This window comes from Bufo bufo, chromosome 3 (genome assembly GCF_905171765.1).
Source record: "Bufo bufo chromosome 3, aBufBuf1.1, whole genome shotgun sequence".
Classification (NCBI taxonomy): Eukaryota; Metazoa; Chordata; class Amphibia; order Anura; family Bufonidae; genus Bufo; species Bufo bufo.
The window spans coordinates 676,647,326-676,665,839 of NC_053391.1; the positions used below are offsets into that span (position 1 = coordinate 676,647,326).

The following is an 18,514-nucleotide window of genomic DNA, read 5'->3' on the forward strand; positions in this document are numbered from 1 at the left end:
AGTGCTATATATTCGTATTTGCGAATAGTGTTGATATTGTAATCGCGAATTTATCGCGAATATCGGCACTTAGCAACATCCCTAGCAACCAATAGGAAAGTTGCCTACCCCTTAGTGTTGATCACGAATATTCAAATCGCGAATTTTTATCGCGAATATATTACATTGCCGATTTTTGCAATTGAGTAAATAATGACTGGAGATCACGAATTCTCAAATTTGCGAATTTATGGTGAATATTTGGCCAAAAATTCGCAAAATATTGCGAATTCGAATATCGCCTATGCCGCTCATCACTAGTCCTTTACAGCACTGGTCTTCTGGGGGCAAAGGGACCTTTTGAGGGGCCATTTAGATAAAGGGCCAGGACTGTAAACTGAATCTTTTCCCCTAACTAAATATCGGGGTGTAACTATATCGATACCGCTGGGTGACCACCTGTGTAGCCGTAGTGATTGTCGCCCAGCTTTCCCGAAACCTCGCTATAGAATTTTTGGACAAAAATTCGTAAGACTTTTAGCCAATTCTAGTAAGGCCTCATGCAGACGACCGTGGTGTGTTTTGCAGTCCGCAAATCGCGGATCCGCAAAACACGGATGGCGTCCATGCGCGTTCTGCAATTTGCAGAACGGCACGGACAGCCTTCAATATAAATGCCTACTCTTGTCCGCAAAACGTGGACAAGAATTGGAAGGGCTCGGATGCGGACCCAAACAACGGCCGTGTGCATGAGGCCTAAAGATGTAGGATCGGTACGTTAACTACGTTTTTTTTTTGCAGGAGGATTCAATGCGTTATATTTGCAGAAATGTAAAAAATATGTTTACAGTTTTTGCGGATAGGATGCGGACCCATTTGTTTCAATGGCTCCGCAAAAAATGCGGACAGCACACCCGCTGTCCGCATCATTACGTCCGTTCCGTAGCCCCACAAAAAAATAAATAAATAATAGAACATGTCCTATTCTTGTCCGTTTTAGGCATTGTTACAATGGATCTGCCCAAAAAAAGGGATCTGTTTTTTATTTTTTGCGGACCGCAAAAACGCATACGGTCGTGTGCATGTAGTCTGAAAGGACATGTTCATCCATTCCTCTTTATAAATGGCGCCGCACGCCCTATGATTCTCTCGCCGTTCTCCTGTTTTTTTTTTTGTCCCTATCGGGAAACTTCTCCGCTTTTTCCTTCGGCTCCGTTCTCCCTCCCAGTTAAAAAAAAAAAATCTCTCCATGCCTCCTCCTGCTGCTGTCAGGATGCCTAACGCAGCCAGCAGGGGCCTCCGCTGGGAGGTGTAGTCTTCCAGTCCCCATCACCCAATCTACCAGGCTAGGAATTCCAGTAGGCAGGACTACAGCTCCCACAATGCCGCGCGGCAGGCTTCTCCCTCAGCCCATTGATTGGCCGGTGGTCCTGAGGAATGATGTCATTACAAGAAAGCAGAGAGAGAGAGAGAGAGAGAACTCCAGTGCATTCATTGTGCATGGAGCAGAGGACAGGGCTTGCACTGCATTGACAACCCAGCATTGTCCCCATAGGCAGGAGCCTCCTTTCTCGTCCCATGACCCGCTGAGCCCGTCTTATTACGCCCTATTCTTCTCCTCGTGTATGCATCCCACTCCAGGTGAGTCACGCTCGGCTTTGTCGATGGAGCATTTGGGATGCAGAAGGGATGCTGCTGCTGCCAAGTTGCCCTTGTCATTCTGGTCAGCGCGATGCCTGGCAACTTCCATGAGCTCCCTGCAATGCCGCGCGCAAGCCTCTGCGGGGTCATTACAGAGGGTCTCGCTCCTCTCCCCTTCACCAGGCGGAGAAATATATTTTGGCTGCAGGATCCTTGCCAGGCAGGAGGGAGAGCAGCATCTGGATAGCCTTAGGCTGTCACATTGTTTTTTATAGGTGTAGGAATGGGCAGCTCTACCGGGCGAGGGGGGCACTCACTTACCACATGCAGAATATGGAGGTTGGCGAATGACAGGCTTTAAAGGGGGACTCTGTATCTGCACACAGGGATGGAGGGCGCACACGGTAGTGTTATTGGTATCTTTGCTTCCCGCGGATGGTATGGCCGATCCGTTGGCCAGCACATTGGCGCGCGTTAGGTTTCCGGTATTTTTGACACCCCATGTGCTGGCGATGGCGCCTATAATAGGAACAAAGGTGACGTGTGTTATTATTATACTATTGTTATGTGACTTCATGATGATTGTTATATAGATCTGGCCCATTATTAATATTACTATTACTATATTAGGGCTCGCTCACACAAAACGTATTTTGCGTTCCGTAGACAGGCCGTTTTTCTGCATTCCGTATACGGAACCATTCATTTCGATGGGTCCGCAAAAGATGCGGACAGCACTCTGTGTGCTTGTCCGCATCCGTTGCTCCGTAACGTGGTCCCGCAAAAATGGGACGAGCCCTGTCCTATTCTTGTCCGTTTGGCGGACAAGAATAGGCATTTCTGTAATAGGCCTCCTGTTCCGTTTCGCAAATTGCGGAAGGCACACGGTCGCCATCCGCGGACCGCAAAAAAAAGCACCGTCGTGTGAACGAGCCCTTATTGCTATTATGTTCCAATAGTCCGTTACTAACACGCCACGTTATTTTACTGGCTTGTTTCTTTTATTGTTTGTTTTGGGGGAGGTTCTTATCTTTTTTATTTTTATTTTAAATTCTTTATTACATTTTCATTTTGCTCATTACTTTGTACTATTATTTATTGTTTTTGTAACATTTATTATTATTTTTTTTATTTATTATGATTTAACTTTTATTATTATTATTATTATGGCTCTTTTTTTATTAATGAATTAATATTATTATTCAGATTTTATTTATGTATTTTTTTTACTAATCAATGCAATTATTATTTTTTTGCCATCTGTGGTTTCTGGCGCCTTTTTTTTGTGGCTGATTTTTCTGGCTTTTGGTGCACACAGTGGGGCGGCATTTACCAAGGCCACGCCAGTCTGGAGAAAGATCCAACCAGTGCCACGCCTCTAGATAAACTTGTGGCATCTTCCGATGTCCATGCACCAGAACTGAAACCTATTCCGGCGCGGAGGTGGAGCAGATTTCCGGTGTACATGTGGTGGAAGAGGTCGCGCCCACCATCCACCTCCGTCCGGCCATGCCCTGCCCACTTTTTTGGGGGGGAAGTGGCAACGGTGTCGGAAAAAGCTAAAAAGTCTTAGATTTTGTTGCAAAATGGCGCTTGCAATGAAATGTATGACAAAAAAACACGCCGAAAAACGTGGCAAAATTGCAGAAAAACGCCATCGAAATCCTACAGGTGAAGGTAGCCTTACACTATATTCCTGGCACGATTGAACTGAAAAGAACGTCTGAGCGCCATAGTTTATCAGACCCTCCTTCTACACTACACGGCGATGCGCGGACGACCTAACGGTCTAAGGAAAGTCGAGCGACCCCAAAAAATTTGTGTGATTTGACTTCAGTTTTGGTCTTTAGGTTTCTGACTTAGGGCTCGTGCACACAACCGTGATTTTGGTCCGCATCCGATCCACGTTTTTTTTTGCGGATCGGATGGGGACATCAAAAGATTCGGACAGCACACCCATGCCCTGTCCGTATCCGTAAGTCCTTTCCACGGACAAAACAATAGAAGATGTCCTGTTCTTGTCCGTTTGGCAGAAAAGGATAGGATATTTCTGCAAGAGTTAAAAAAAACAATGGTGGCAAGCCCTCGGCAGATATCCGAACCCGCAAAACGCTCACGGCCATTTGCATTGAGCCCTTAAAGGGATACTCCATACTTACCTTACCAAGTGCCGAGTTGATTAGTGGGTTCCAACTGCTAGGATTCCCACCCGTCACAAGAATGGAGGGGTGGATGAGGCCCCTTCAGCAGGAGCCACAGGGCTCCATAGGGCCTTTCATGTTGGCAATAATTGGGGGTCCCAGCGGTCAGGCTGCCATCGATATCCTGTGTCACTTGTTTAGGTGGAAAAACCTCCTTCGAGGGGTTTCTCTAGAAGACAACCCCAGTCTATATACCATACAGATGTCAGATGGGGGGTCCCTCTCTGAGGACTCCCCCCTAGATGAGTCCAGAGAACCGCTCTCCACTGGACAGTCATTCATGCAGATGATGAGGCAGCCCCTTTAAGGAGTACTCCGCTCTCATCTTCCAGTCGTCAGAGTTCTTACTGTTTAGTGCTCAGGCAGATCTCAGCAGCCACAGCTTCATGATGTGGGGATGTATCTGTTTCCATTTACATGTAGCAGAGCTGAGATTGCTGTTTGGCACACCTCATGTTAAATATTCTCTGATTTTACATAGGACTGCAGGTAACCCTTCTGCTGTAGAGCAAGACATGTAAAAGAAACCATTATTTTGCAGATTCAGCTCTGCTCCATGATCTCTATGCACATCGGGAACCACTATAAAGTAAACTCAGCTCTGCTACATGATCTCTGTACACACTGGCAACTATTATATTGCAAATTCAGCCCCACTTCATGATCTCTGTGCACACTGGGAAACATTAAGTTTTGAACTCTCGCTGCTACATGATCTCTGTGCACATCAGGAACCATTATCGTGCACATTCAGCTCTGCTGCACGATCTCTGTGTACACTGGGAACCCATACATTGCACATTCAGCTCTGCTACATGATCTCTGTGCACATCAGGAACCATTATCTTGCACATTCAGCTCTGCTGCATGATCTCTGTACACACTGGGAACCATTATATTGCAAATTCACCTTTGCTACATGATCTTGATGCACACCACCAAACATTATATTGCAAATTCAGCTCTGCTGCATGATCTCTATGCACACCGGCAACCATTATATCGCACATTCAGCTCTGCTGCATGATCTCTATGCACACCGGCAACCATTATATCGCACATTTAGCTCTGCTGCATGATCTCTATGCACACTGGAAACCATTACATTGCACATTCAGCTCTGCTGCATGATCTCTATGCACACTGGGAACCATTATATTGCACATTCAGCTCTGCTGCATGATCTCTAAGCATACTGGGAACCATTACATCGCATATTCAGCTCTGCTACATGAGCTCTATGCACACTGGAAACCATTACATTGCACATTCAGCTCTAATACATGTTCTCTGTGCACACTGGAAACCATTACATTGCACATTCAGCTCTGCTGCATGATCTCTGTGTACACTGGGAACCATTATATTGCACATTCAGCTCTGCTGCATGATCTCTTTGTACACTGGGAACCATTATATTGCACAATCGGCTCTGCTGCATGATCTCTGTGTACACTGGGAACCCGGCCATACATTGCACAATCGGCTCTGCTGCATGATCTCTGTGTACACTGGGAACCCATACATTGCACATTCATCTCGGCTACATGATCTCTATACATGCTTATACAGACATGAACTGCCCCCCCCCCCCCTTCCCGAGAGCCGTGGCCCCCAAGATCTGACTTAGGTTACAGTTGATGTACATGCTGCACATTTTCTTCATGATGATTAGTTGAGGTCACATTTTTACCTGCAGCCTTCATGCAAAACCACAGATGACACATAGTGATATTACGATGAACTGCATCAAATGACAAACTCGCCTCTGCTGCATCTGACATATTTACAACCAACCCGAACACACAGTACTGGTCTGAAGTCTCATAAGTCGTAGGCACTAGAATTACGTGTTTCCTCAGATTTCTAGAAACGCTTGGTCTGGCTCAAATATGTTCCAAAATATTCGGGCCGCTGGTGCAGCCTGAGGGTGAAATCCTATACGGAGAGGGATTGACGCTGGAAAATATGTCTCTTTTATTCCCTCTGACTGCAGGTTTACACTTTACTACTTCTGAACCAATTCTAAGTTATTTCAGGTAGATTTTCTCTATTCACATCCAGAGCTGCATTCATAATTCTGCAGGTTGACCTTGGAAGCAGTCTGACACTCTTGACCTAAGAGCTTCTGTAACTGTCATCTTTGCTCCCACAATGCAATGCTCTCTGGTTCGCAGAAAGCTAGGAATTCTCAAATGCACACAAATTTCTTTTCTTTCCGCGTCCGTTCCGTTTTTTTGCAGACCGTATATGGAACCATTCATTTCAATGGGTCCTCAAAAAAAACAGAAGGTACTCCTGTATGTCCGTATGTTCTATTATTGTCTGCATTACGGACAAGGATAAGACTGTTCTATTAGGGGCCGGCTGTTCCGTCCCGCGAAAAATACGGATTGCACACGGATGTCATCCGTATTTTTTGCGGATCTGTTTTATGTGGACCGCAAAATGCATACGGTCGTGTGCATGAGGCCTAACATTGATAGATTATCTTTATGATAGGCCATTAGTGTATGATTGATGGGAGTCCAGCCCCGTTACCCCCAAGGACTAGCAGGAGGAAGGTATGGTACTGTGGTTCTGGTGCAGGGATCAGCAACCTTCGGCACTCCAGCTGCAGTGAAACTACAACTCCCAGCATGCACCCCTACTCTTCTGTTCTTTTAACTCTGGGAGTTGTAGTTTCAGGTTGCTGAACTCCTCTTTCTAGTGGATGGTGGCTGCAGTACCAGACACAGCCACACTGATGAGAATGGCGCTGTGTCCCATCCTGCAGCCAAGTGACCCTTCGTTCTTATTGTGGGGGATGAGATCTAATAAAATGAAAAAGAAACAGTTATGCAAAAGGTTATAAATAATAGGCATTATTGAAATTTGATGAAAAAAATAAATAAATGGGTTTTCCTGTCAGACCCCCGCTGATCAGGTACTGAGGACCTATCCAAATGATAGATCATCAGTAAGAAAAAGGTGTAGGACCCCTTTAATGTTAACAAGCGAGTTTTTTCTGTGTTTTTCGACAGTCTGATAATCCAGAATATCGGATTTCCCAGCTCCTATCAGTTCCCGTTGCTGCCGGATTAATGGAATTTTAGAACACGCGTGCATGAGAAATCATTGTATAAGGCGTCATACACACGACCGTTGTGTATTTTTTGCGGTCCGCAAAACACAGATGGAGTCCGTGTGCGTTCCGCAATTTTGCAGAACGGCACGGACAGCCTTAAATATAACTGCCTATTCTTGTCCGCAAAGCGCAGATTTTTTTGGCGGACCGCGGAACGGAGCAACGGATGCGTGAATGGGTCCGCATCCGAGACGGCAAAACTGCGGCTCGGATGCGGACCAAAGCAACGGCCGTGTGCATGAGGCCTAACTCTTGAGTTTTGTGCCTGCATAGCCTAGGCCTCAGTGAACAGTCACATATTTAGCAGTATTTGGAATATTTCTGTAGACAGCCCAAAAATCTGCAACCAATTAACCCCCTGAGGGCTCTGCTGTGGAATATAATTCCTCTCCCAGGCTGTATGGTGGGAGGTCTTCATCTTAATGAACCTCGCGGTCCCCCTCGTAAGTCGCATTCCACAGAAATGTCAAGATCTGTATAAGACTGGAGCTACATAAAGGTGCATAAAGCAATCTTCTCCATTCACATCTAAAGCTACAAACTGGATTCCTTTTAGTAGGGAGCAGTGCATACTGGGAGCACAGTGAGGTCACATGTCTGTCAGGGGGTGGAGCAAACTGCTGCCATGTACAAAACATAAATGGGGGAATTCATCGAAACTGGTGTAAAGTAGAACTTGCTTGGTTGCCCATAGCAACCAATCAGATTCCACCTTTCATTTTCCAAAGGAGCTCCGAGAAATGAAAGGTGGAATCTGATTGGTTGCTATGGGCAACCAAGCCAGTTCTACTTTACACTAGTTTTGATAAATTTCCCCCTAAGGCCCCTTTCACAAGAGCGAGTTTTTTCTGCGCGGGTGCAATACGTGATGCGAACGCATTGCGCCCGCATTGAATCCGGACCCATTCATATCAATGGGTCTGTGTACATGAGCGTTCTTGTTCACGCATCACTTGTGCGTTGCGTGAAAATCGCAGCATGTTCTATAGTCTGCGTTTTTCACACAACGCTGGCCCCATAGAAGTAAATGTGGAGTTGCGTGAAAATCGCATCACATCCGCAAGCAAGTGCGAATGCGATGTGTTTTTCACGGATGGTTGCTAAGAGATGTTGTTTGTAAACCTTCAGGTTTTTTATCATGCGCGTGAAAAACGCATCAATGCGCATTTGACCCGCGCGATAAAAACTGAACGCAATTGCAGGCAAAAGTGAATGAACTTCCTTGTGGGATTAAATCTACCCCTTTCCACTACCTCCCAAAAAAATTGCTCTTCTAAGGCCTATTGCACACGACCGTATGGCTTTTTCAGTGTTTTGCAGTCCGTTTTAAACGGATCCGTTGTTCCGTTTTTTGTTTCCGTTGTGTTTCCGTTTCCGTTCCGTTTTTCCGTTCCGTTTTTCCGTATGGCAAATACAGTATACAGTAATTTCATAGCAAAAATTGGGCTGGGCATAACATTTTCAATAGATGGATCCGCAAAAAACGGAACGGATACGGAAGACATACGGATGCACTTCCGTATGCATTCCGTTTTTTTGCAGACCCATAGACTTTAATGGAGCCACGGAACGTGATTTGCGGCCAAATATAGGACATGTTCTATGTTAAAACGGAACGGAAAAACGGAAAAACGGAAACGGAATGCATACGGAACACATTCCGTTTTTTTTGCGGACCCATTGAAATCAATGGTTCCGTATACGGACCGTATACGGACCGCAAAAAACGGCCAGTAAACGGGAAAAAAAAAACGGCCGTGTGAAAGAGGCCTAAGGCCTCGTTCACACTTCAGTGTTTGGTCAGTGATTTCCATCAGTGATTTGTGAGCCAAAACCAGGTGCAACTCTAAACACAGAACAGGAGCAGATCTTTCCCTTCTACCTCATGTCTGTGGAGGCTCCACTTCTGGTTTTGGCTCACAAATCACTGACCAAACACTGAAGTGTGAACGAGGCCTAAGGCAAAACTTACACAATGGCATCCCCTTTTTGTGACCTATTAGTACTGAGGGTGAATCTGACTGTTTGTAACCCACTAGGCCTCATGAGAACAGCCATTTTAGATAATCTGCAATGGTGTTGCCCATAGCAACCAATCGGATCGTTGCTTTAATTTTCTAACCTGCTTGGAAACAATAAAATCTTGATTCTGATTGGTTGCCATACGTGTATCCATTGTGACCTCTATTAAAATGGCCGCCTCTGTCGTGTACGTGAGCGAGCGGACGTTGGCAGGCCATGCGAGCGGTTTCGTGTGATCTGTGAGGACCATGTTCGTAACATAACACGGCCAAATGGAGCAACCAATTCATCAGGCCGTGAGGTGGTATTGATCTGTGCAGAGTGCATTCAGCACTGCTCTTCACGAGGGCTCGGCAGGGAAGGTTTCTCTTAGGCCTCTTGCACACAAACGTTTTTTTTCTTCCGTTTACATTAGCTTTTTTTGCATACGGAACCATTCATTTCAATGGATCCTCAAAAAAAACGGAAGGTACGCCGTATGCCTTCCGTTTCCGTTGTTCCGTTCAAAGAAAGAACATGTCCTATTATTGTCCGCATAACGGACAAGGATAGTACTGTTCTATCAGGGGCCAGCTGTTCCGTTCTGCAAAAAACTGAATGCACACGGACGTCATCCGTATTTTTGCGGACAGCGAAAATGCTGAAAAAGCCATACGGTCGTATGCAAGAGGCCTTAGGGCTTGTTCAAACGACCGTGTGAAGTCCGTGCCTGTGCTGTGGACCGTAAATTGCGGTCCGCAATGCATGGGCACCGTTCGTGGGGCAGCCGCATGGGGATCGCAGACCCATTCACTTGAATGGGTCCGCGATCCGTCCGTTCCGCAAAAAAGATAGAGCAAGTTCTATCTTTTTTGCGGTGCGGAGGCACGGAACGGCACCCCAGAAAGCACCCCGTAGTGTTCCGTTCCGCATCTCCGGATTTGCGGACCCATTGAAGTGAATGGCTCCGCATCCGTGATGCGAAATACGCACGGAACGGTGCCCGTGTATTGCGGATCCGCAATACGGCAACGGGCAGCACACGTTCGTGTGAATGAGCCCTTAGGCTGTAATCACGTTTCTGCTTTGTTAAAAAAATCATTAAAAAAATTGATTTTTTTTTTTTTTTTTTTGTACGTTTTGAAAAAAATTATGTTATAAAACAAAAATATAAGGAAAAAATTAGGAGGTGTCTGATATATGGATATAATGGAGGACAGTTTCCCACATGGGTCCTCTCTATTATCCTGAGCATAGAGGTGATGGAAAGAGGGTCTTGCCTTCTGGAGGACCCGGCCCGTCCATGCATTATATGGACCCCATGTAAAGCCTTGTTTCAGTCCACAGGGACTTGTGATCAGCCTGTTTTCGGGGGACTTGTCCATACTTAGAGATGGCAAATTCAGGGGCTCACCTTTGGGAATGCCCTCAAGTCCATCAGGACCACCCCATTATGGGTGGGGCTTACATAGGACCAATCCATTTACTGAAACGATGCGTGTCAGGAAGAGGCTATCCAATGTGGACAACCCCTTTAAGAGCCAGACCACATAGCCACTTCCCAGCGACCATGTAGTGGTCAAAAACGTTTTTTGCAATCGCCAAAAAGTCTCACGTTTTTGGCCGGGCCTAAAGCTGGATTCAGACAAGGCTCTGCTATATGCTAACCTTCTCACTGTTGCAACTTTCCAACCTACTTCGTGTTTCGATTCCTCACCGTTTCAGGATCTCTGCTTGTTGTCAGTGAATTGGAAATATTCTTGTTGACGTCCAAAGGCTGAAAAAGCCATCCTGACCAAATCGTTCTCGTAGCTGAGAGTTTGCTACAACTGCATCCAATAGCCTGTGAAAGAAATAGCCTGGACTTCAGACTATAAGGCATTTTATCTGCACTGATACATTGTAACAAACCATCAGGACAGGAGGTAGGTTTATGCTGCCGCTGCTACTTTCTTTGGCTCGCAGAGGACTACCTTGGCTGATACATTGTAACAAATTTTCAGATGTGAAAAATATTAGACTTGTACATGGATTTTGCTCAAAATCGGGTTAATGCCCCCTCCCCGCCCCCCTAATATCTTGATGTAGCCTCGGTGGAATTTTAATGCAAGGCTTTTAGCGAGTGTTATTATAAAGCAGAGTTCTTGCCAGGACGTGTGCAGGATATGTAGGTGCTGGGAACCTGAAACGCGTGGTACCTCCCTGTATATACAGATGAGGAATGCAAGGAGGAAAGTGATTTTTTAAATTTTTTTATTTATTCAGTTTGGATTTGCTCTGGAATATTTGGCTTCATTTGGATTTGTCGTCTAAAATCAAAATTCCAAGGGGATGTCTATATGTCCATATGCCCTATAGGGAGCCCTGAATGTCGCAGAAGAGGTTCCCCTCCTCGATACCCATATCTAGCTGTATAGAGAGAGGCTTCTGCCTTGGAGGACTTAAACATGATCGTGTATTGCATGGTTGTCCATTCATTTGAATGGGCGGCATGTAATACCAGCTTTCTCCTGTAGTGGCTGCTGCAGCAGGAAAATGCAGCCACCCACAGCTTCCGCGAGCCGATCGCAGGGATTTCAGAGTATTTTTCATGGCACAACCCATTTAAGGTTTTACACTGACTCTAGAGAGAAATCTAAAAAAAAATATGATATAAGGAACCAAACAAAAGTGTAGAACAAGAATAAACATTGAGCTTGGAAAGTGGTCACATTTTATCAAACGTCTTGAGCTGTAAGACGGAGCAGTAATGTCTCCTGAGACGCTGGTCACATGACCCAGCGTTGCATTGTTAAGTTCCCGTCCGACATGTTTCCTGCCTTCTAATTGTAGCTCTTCAGGAAACTCTTCAGGAACTCTGCGATTAGTGGGGTGTTCTGGTGGCAAACCACAGGCGGCCTCAGGAAACTTGTGGTGAACCAAGCGAGAAGGTGACGCTTGAGGTGTCGAAGCTACACCCAGACGCCAACTAAAACAATAAAATCTAAGGCGCACGAAAATTGTTGAAAAAGAAGTTAACCCCGATATTCTATTCATGTCACACTGACAGGGATCTAGGAAGCTGAGATATGTTTCCTGGAGTCCTCACTAGTAGATCTGATGTAGCCTCTGCTTGGACGTGGAGGGGACAATGGGGTCACTGGCTTACAAGCCGATCCTTATCTACCTCGACATCTGTTGTTGAGGGGGGAGAGTGGGGAGGACTTCAAATACATTTAGATGGTGAATCACCTGGTCTATGAAGGCTTAAAGAGCAGGATCAACCTTATTAAACCTGGCCTACTGCCTGGTAATCCTGCTGATTAAAATGATACCTGTCTTGTGAAACTCGGTTGTAGCATTCCTGAGGAAAAATTAGGGGTTAAGTGCACCCAGGGGTGTGTCCAGCACTGGAAACTTAAAAGTCTCGGCCACACCCCTCAGTACACTGAAGCCCTCATTTGCATAACGAATAAAAGTCAATTTTCTTGAGAACGCAACAACCAATTTTCACAAGACAGATATCATTGTAATCAATAAGGTCCACCCTACCAGATAGTATAGTTGGTTTGATAGGGTGGATCCTGCTTTTTTTTTTTTTTAATCAAATTTATCTTAGAAAACGGGTAAGCTGGTTCCACATGCCTATAATACGACCATATATTAGGGTGGTCACATGACTATGGCCACCGCTCTGGGAACTTTTGATGGGCTACATATCAAGGATGTATTGAATTGGAGTTGTAAGATGGCTCCAGGTAGGTAGCCTCACATGGAGGGAGGTCTACACCATGCTGAAGTTCTCAGACTTGTTACCTGTCTTTGACAAAGCCCCAACTTAGGTCCCGAAGTGTATCTCGCCTTCGGGTGCCCAACGTGGTACTTCTCTATTAGAGATGGTGACCAGGCTCTACCTCATAGCAGAAGAAGATCTTACCAGAAAAGCCACGTCAAAAAAAAAAAAACACCATGTCAAGATGGCAGACCTGAGGAGCAGAGATGAATGAAATAGGGAGAATTATTTCAGAGTATTTTTGAATTGCAGAGTAATGGGAAATCAAAGCAGAAACAAAAAGTTCAGCTTTGTGATTTGTCAGATGTTTTGAAGTACTTGGCATACTGTACGTTGCAGAAGATGATGGCAGATCTAAGAGATGTGATATTAGAAGATTTAGACTCCTTCGTTGCGTGCCGGCCGTTTCTAATGTAACCTGCCTGCATTTTATGTATAATTAAACAATACAACACGAGGCGGCGCGTTATGAAGCTCTGCAGGAGGCACAGCACTGACAATGGGCTTTGAAGAGTCCGCTGTGATTTCTAAAAAGTTCTTAGAATAAGATCCATCTGGGGGAATTTGATTCATTTTCTTCATAGCAGGTCTTCATAAACAGCTTTAACTTTGGTCCACACATCACCATGCTAGGTTGGAGGGCCATCAGACAACACAAGGATGTTAAGGGTCTGATATTGATAAAGGGTCTCTCCATGAAGTCCATCAGTGGTCATACAGAGTTAGACTGACCCTCCAAAGGCCCAGGATCCCCCTGTAGGACCAGGAATCTGATTTGTCAATGGTTCTCCAGCCATAACAAAACCAATGAGATCAAGAAGTGCTAGAGTCTGGACTAGCCCACCAGCAGACTTTGAGATCTTCTGACAGCCCCAGGTTTTAACATGATGCTAGCAATTGTCCATTCAGAGATCCATCAGTGGTCATGCTCGGAAGGACTGAGCCACAAAAGGACCCCAGGCCCATGTTCTAATATAGTAATAGGTCTCATCCAGCCACAATAGGGTTCTAGCAGTGGCCGAATAGAACACCCAAGTATCCTCTAATGAACCCTAATTCTGAGAAAGTTTGTAGATGATAACTGATGGTTGCTGTTAGTACTTGCAACTAAAAATAAATGTCATCAACTTGACAAAACAGGACGATTGAGGGACTTTTATGGAGTGGTATAGATTTTTGATGAAAGTGGTAAAGATGACCCAGGAAATTATCCATGAAATGTTGCGCTTCACGTCTCATTTTCTATAACATGAGTGTATTCTTGTGTCCTCATCATCTACAGCCCCAGGATTCATTCCAGTTATCACATGTCATCAAATACAAAGTGTCAGAGGCTGAACATACAAATATCCTATATATAGTGTGTATCACAGATTGATGTACAGTACGTGTGTTTATATACAAGTACATATGCTATTATAGTAGGAGCAGTATTATAGTAGTTAGGAGCAGTATTATAGTAGTTATATTCTTGTACAGAGGAGCAGTATTATAGTAGTTATATTCTTGTACATAGGAGCAGTATTATAGTAGTTATATTCTTGTACATAGGAGCAGTATTATAGTAGTTATATTCTTGTATATAGGAGCAGTATTATAGTAGTTATATTCTTGTACATAGGAGCTGTATTATAGTAGTTATATTCTTGTACATAGGAGCTGTATTATAGTAGTTATATTCTTGTACATAGGAGCAGTATTATAGTAGTTATATTCTTGTACATAGGAGCTGTATTATAGTAGTTATATTCTTGTACATAGGAGACAGTATTATAGTAGTTATATTCTTGTACATAGGAGCAGTATTATAGTAGTTATATTCTTGTACATAGGAGCAGTATTATAGTAATTATATTCTTGTACATAGGAGCAGTATTATAGTAGTTATATTCTTGTACATAGGAGCAGTGTTATAGTAGTTATATTGTTGTACATAGGAGCAGTATTATAGTAGTTATATTGTTGTACATAGGATCAGTATTATAGTAGTTATATTCTTGTACATAGGAGCTGTATTATAGTAGTTATATTCTTGTACATAGGAGCAGTATTATAGTAGTTATATTCTTGTACATAGGAGCTGTATTATAGTAGTTATATTCTTGTACATAGGAGACAGTATTATAGTAGTTATATTCTTGTACATAGGAGCAGTATTATAGTAGTTATATTCTTGTACATAGGAGCAGTATTATAGTAATTATATTCTTGTACATAGGAGCAGTATTATAGTAGTTATATTCTTGTACATAGGAGCAGTGTTATAGTAGTTATATTGTTGTACATAGGAGCAGTATTATAGTAGTTATATTGTTGTACATAGGAGCAGTATTATAGTAGTTATATTCTTGTACATAGGAGCAGTATTATAGTAGTTATATTCTTGTACATAGGAGCAGTATTATAGTAGTTATATTCTTGTACATAGGAGCAGTATTATAGTAGTTATATTCTTGTACATAGGAGCAGTATTATAGTAGTTATATTCTTGTACATAGGATACAGTATTATAGTAGTTATATTCTTGTACATAGGAGCAGTATTATAGTAGTTATATTCTTGTACATAGGAGCAGTATTATAGTAGTTATATTCTTGTACATAGGATACAGTATTATAGTAGTTATATTCTTGTACATAGGAGCAGTATTATAGTAGTTATATTCTTGTACATAGGAGCAGTATTATAGTAGTTATATTCTTGTACATAGGAGCAGTATTATAGTAGTTGTATTCTTGTACATAGGAGCAGTATTATAGCAGTTATATTCTTGTACATGTAACTTAGGAAGGATTACTGCCCCATTAATGTAACCTGTGACTGGAGCTGCTCTGTAAGGAATAGTCTCCTGTGTCAGAGAACAATAAGTTATCATTTATCATACTGTTTATCCGTCTTCTCCTGAGTATCATACAGTGGGAAAGGCTTGTGTAGTCTTATTAGGGCTTCTGGCAATGTAGTTTAGAAATCTCTGCTTGTGGTGGAGGTGGCAGATTGCGGCACTTCATAGGTCAGTGTTGGGGGCTGGGTTGGAGAGAAATGTTCTCATTACTGTTGATACACAGGCTGGATAAACAGAGGCTGCAGGCTACGTTCCATCATACAAAGACATCCCCAGTTCCTTCTCTTCCTACTTGTACAAAACATAAGAAGCTAAGTCTTTGTCTTCACCTCGTGCTTTCATGGTGTCATTTCCTTTTTGTGATCTTTGCTTTCTTTTCTTCTACAAGCACTGTACTTGTCAATAAGACACCATTATGGAGTATGAAATTTAAAGGGGTGGTAAACCTTAAGAAGGCTACTTATAAAAAGCTTTGTCTCGTCCACCGCACTTTTATATCAGTCCTACATATTTGGGTAAATGTTTCTCAAGGGTCTGAGAACGGGAGCATGTGACATGTTCTTCTCTGCAACTTGTAATACTGATAACTGGGAACTATAGATTCAAGAAGGACCTGCCGCCTCCACTAACATCTCTGTTTATACCTCATGGGATAACAATTGTGGAGCATCTTTTCCTAAAACTCTGTGTTGTGCCCTGCTTTTGTTATTCCTTCTTGATGCATTTACAGGAGGAATAACAGAGGAGCGGTACATAACAAAATTTTAAGAAAGCTCCAACATTTCTTAAATGGGAAATATAGGTGTCTACTAAAACAGACAAGTCAAGAGAACAGACAGGTCTTGTATGGAAACAAGGAGACAAGATGAACTTAGTGTTCCTTTAAGTTGGCTCCCAACTCTTATTTTTTACATTCTCTGTGCTTTGATCACGTGGACACAACGGTTTTGCTTACCGATCATGGTCGTTTGACCCTGGTGATGCCACAGCCTTACAAGTGATCTTCAGGGCTGGTGGTTTGAAGGGGCAGCACTGGAGCTAACAAAAGGGGCAGCTTCGTCAAAGTTGACCAAGAAATTAAATTTGTTACAAATTGGTCACAAATCGCTATAAGTCAGGTATACCCAGGCCACTCTGCCTTAGGGTTCATGCACACGAACCTATTTTCTTTCCGTGTCCGTTCTTTTCTTTTTTTTTCCGGACTGTATGCATAACCATTCATTTCAATGGGTCCGCAAAAAAATGTAAGTTAGTCCGTGTGCATTCCGTTTCCGTATGTCCGTTCCGCAAAAACATAGAACATGCCCTATTATTATATAGCACTGTTCTATTAGGGGCCAGCTGTATCATTCTGCAAAATACAGAATGCACAAGGACGTCATCCGTTTTTTTTGCAGATCCATTTTTGCAGACCACAAAATATATACGGTCGTGTGCATGAGCCCTTAGGATACTGTCACGCAGAGCGGCCGTGCTGTGGTGAAGAGCCACGCAGCCAATCAGCCCAATGCTGCCTTTCTTTTAATAATGAATACAGCGCTGTATAGTCAGTCTTCATTGTTAATGGGCGCGCGACACCTTTAATGCACCTTTAAACGGGGCTGTTGCTGGTATGGGTTTTGGCTGGTTAGGTGGAGGCACAATATACTGGCATACCCACTTCTCCAACCCCAGCGCTCTCCTGCCCTACAGGTGGGAGCCCTTCTTCTGCCACCTGCTTTTCTTCCTTTTCCACATCATCTAATATCGATGAGAATATGTCATGAGGAACATCCAGCTCCTCCTCTCTCTCTGCATCTTGCTGACTTTTCTAAGACATGGAGACCAAGGAGGATGATTTGGAAGAAGTAAAGCCAGCAAAAGATGAGGATGGTCATCATTAAGACCTGGCCTCCTAAGGGTGCAGACTGGATGGTATTGGTTGGCACGCTGGCACTGGAATAATAAAGGCTTCCATCTTATTAGTATTGAATTCAGCAACACTGTCCCTAGCGCTTGCCACATCTCTCCCTATGCTCAGCTCACAGGACAATGGCGGAGACCATGCGGGATGAGGGTTTTATAGGGCTGTGACATCACAGGGGATGGCTATTTGCGGATTGGCTGGCTGCAAGGCATTACGCTCCTGCCATGCCCTGCTCAGGCTATGTGCGGAGGTCTGCCAGGTTAGCAGCACGTGTGTAGCCTTTTGTTTTTGTTTTGGAGTTGAGCTGTATCCGCCTCCCTTCAGGTGCACTGGGTGGGGTCGTTGGTTTGAGTTTAAATTACGCCCACTCCCAGTGTCCTGTGCGGGTTATAGCTTCTGTCTTGCTCAGAGGAAGGAAGGAAGGATTTGCTGTTCCTGCTCAGTAACAAGATAAGTTGGTTTTGTTTTCTTGTGGTTGTCTGTCTAGGCTGTTAGAGAGACGCCTGCCCCCTCCAGGTCCTGAGGGAGCAGTCTGCCTCTTTCCCCCTTTCACCATCTTAGGGATTTTAGGGAATCTTCAGCCTAGGCACGGGGACATATTTATTCCCACCTTCAGGGTCTAAACGTGGGCATAGAAGTCTAGGAAGAGCTGGTAGGGATTTGTCAGGAGGTGACCTTTATCCCCAGCTTCTTGCCTAGACACTTGTTTGGTGGTATTCTGTGTATCTTGTATCCTGTCCACCGTGAAAGTTCCTGGGCTTGTCTCCTCTACACTTAGTCTCGCTTTGTAACATGTGCAGCCGCCATTTTAGGAAAACCTAATTTGTTACCACAAAGAGCAAGGATTCGGATCCGTTGCAAACTGAAGTTTTCCTAAACTTCGGACCGAATTCGCTTTGATTCACTCAACGCTAATAATTATACAATATGTAAAAGCAAAAATAAAGTTTATTAAAAAGTAATTACTTGAAAAAAATGGCCACACACATAAAATATCAAGAGTAAACACAAATTTACGGTAATTCTATAAATAAATAAAGAATTG

General features: G+C 43.8%; 1 protein-coding gene across 1 annotated transcript in view; it reads left to right on the forward strand.

The window, feature by feature from the left end:
* Positions 1–1,451: 1,451 nt before the first annotated feature.
* Positions 1,452–18,514, forward strand: part of RAB30 (RAB30, member RAS oncogene family) — a 79,797-nt gene continuing 62,734 nt past the window's right edge. Inside the window, exon 1 of the mRNA XM_040426400.1 lies at positions 1,452–1,620. The gene's annotated coding sequence lies outside the window, so the exon portion shown is untranslated. The remainder of the gene's footprint in view (positions 1,621–18,514) is intronic.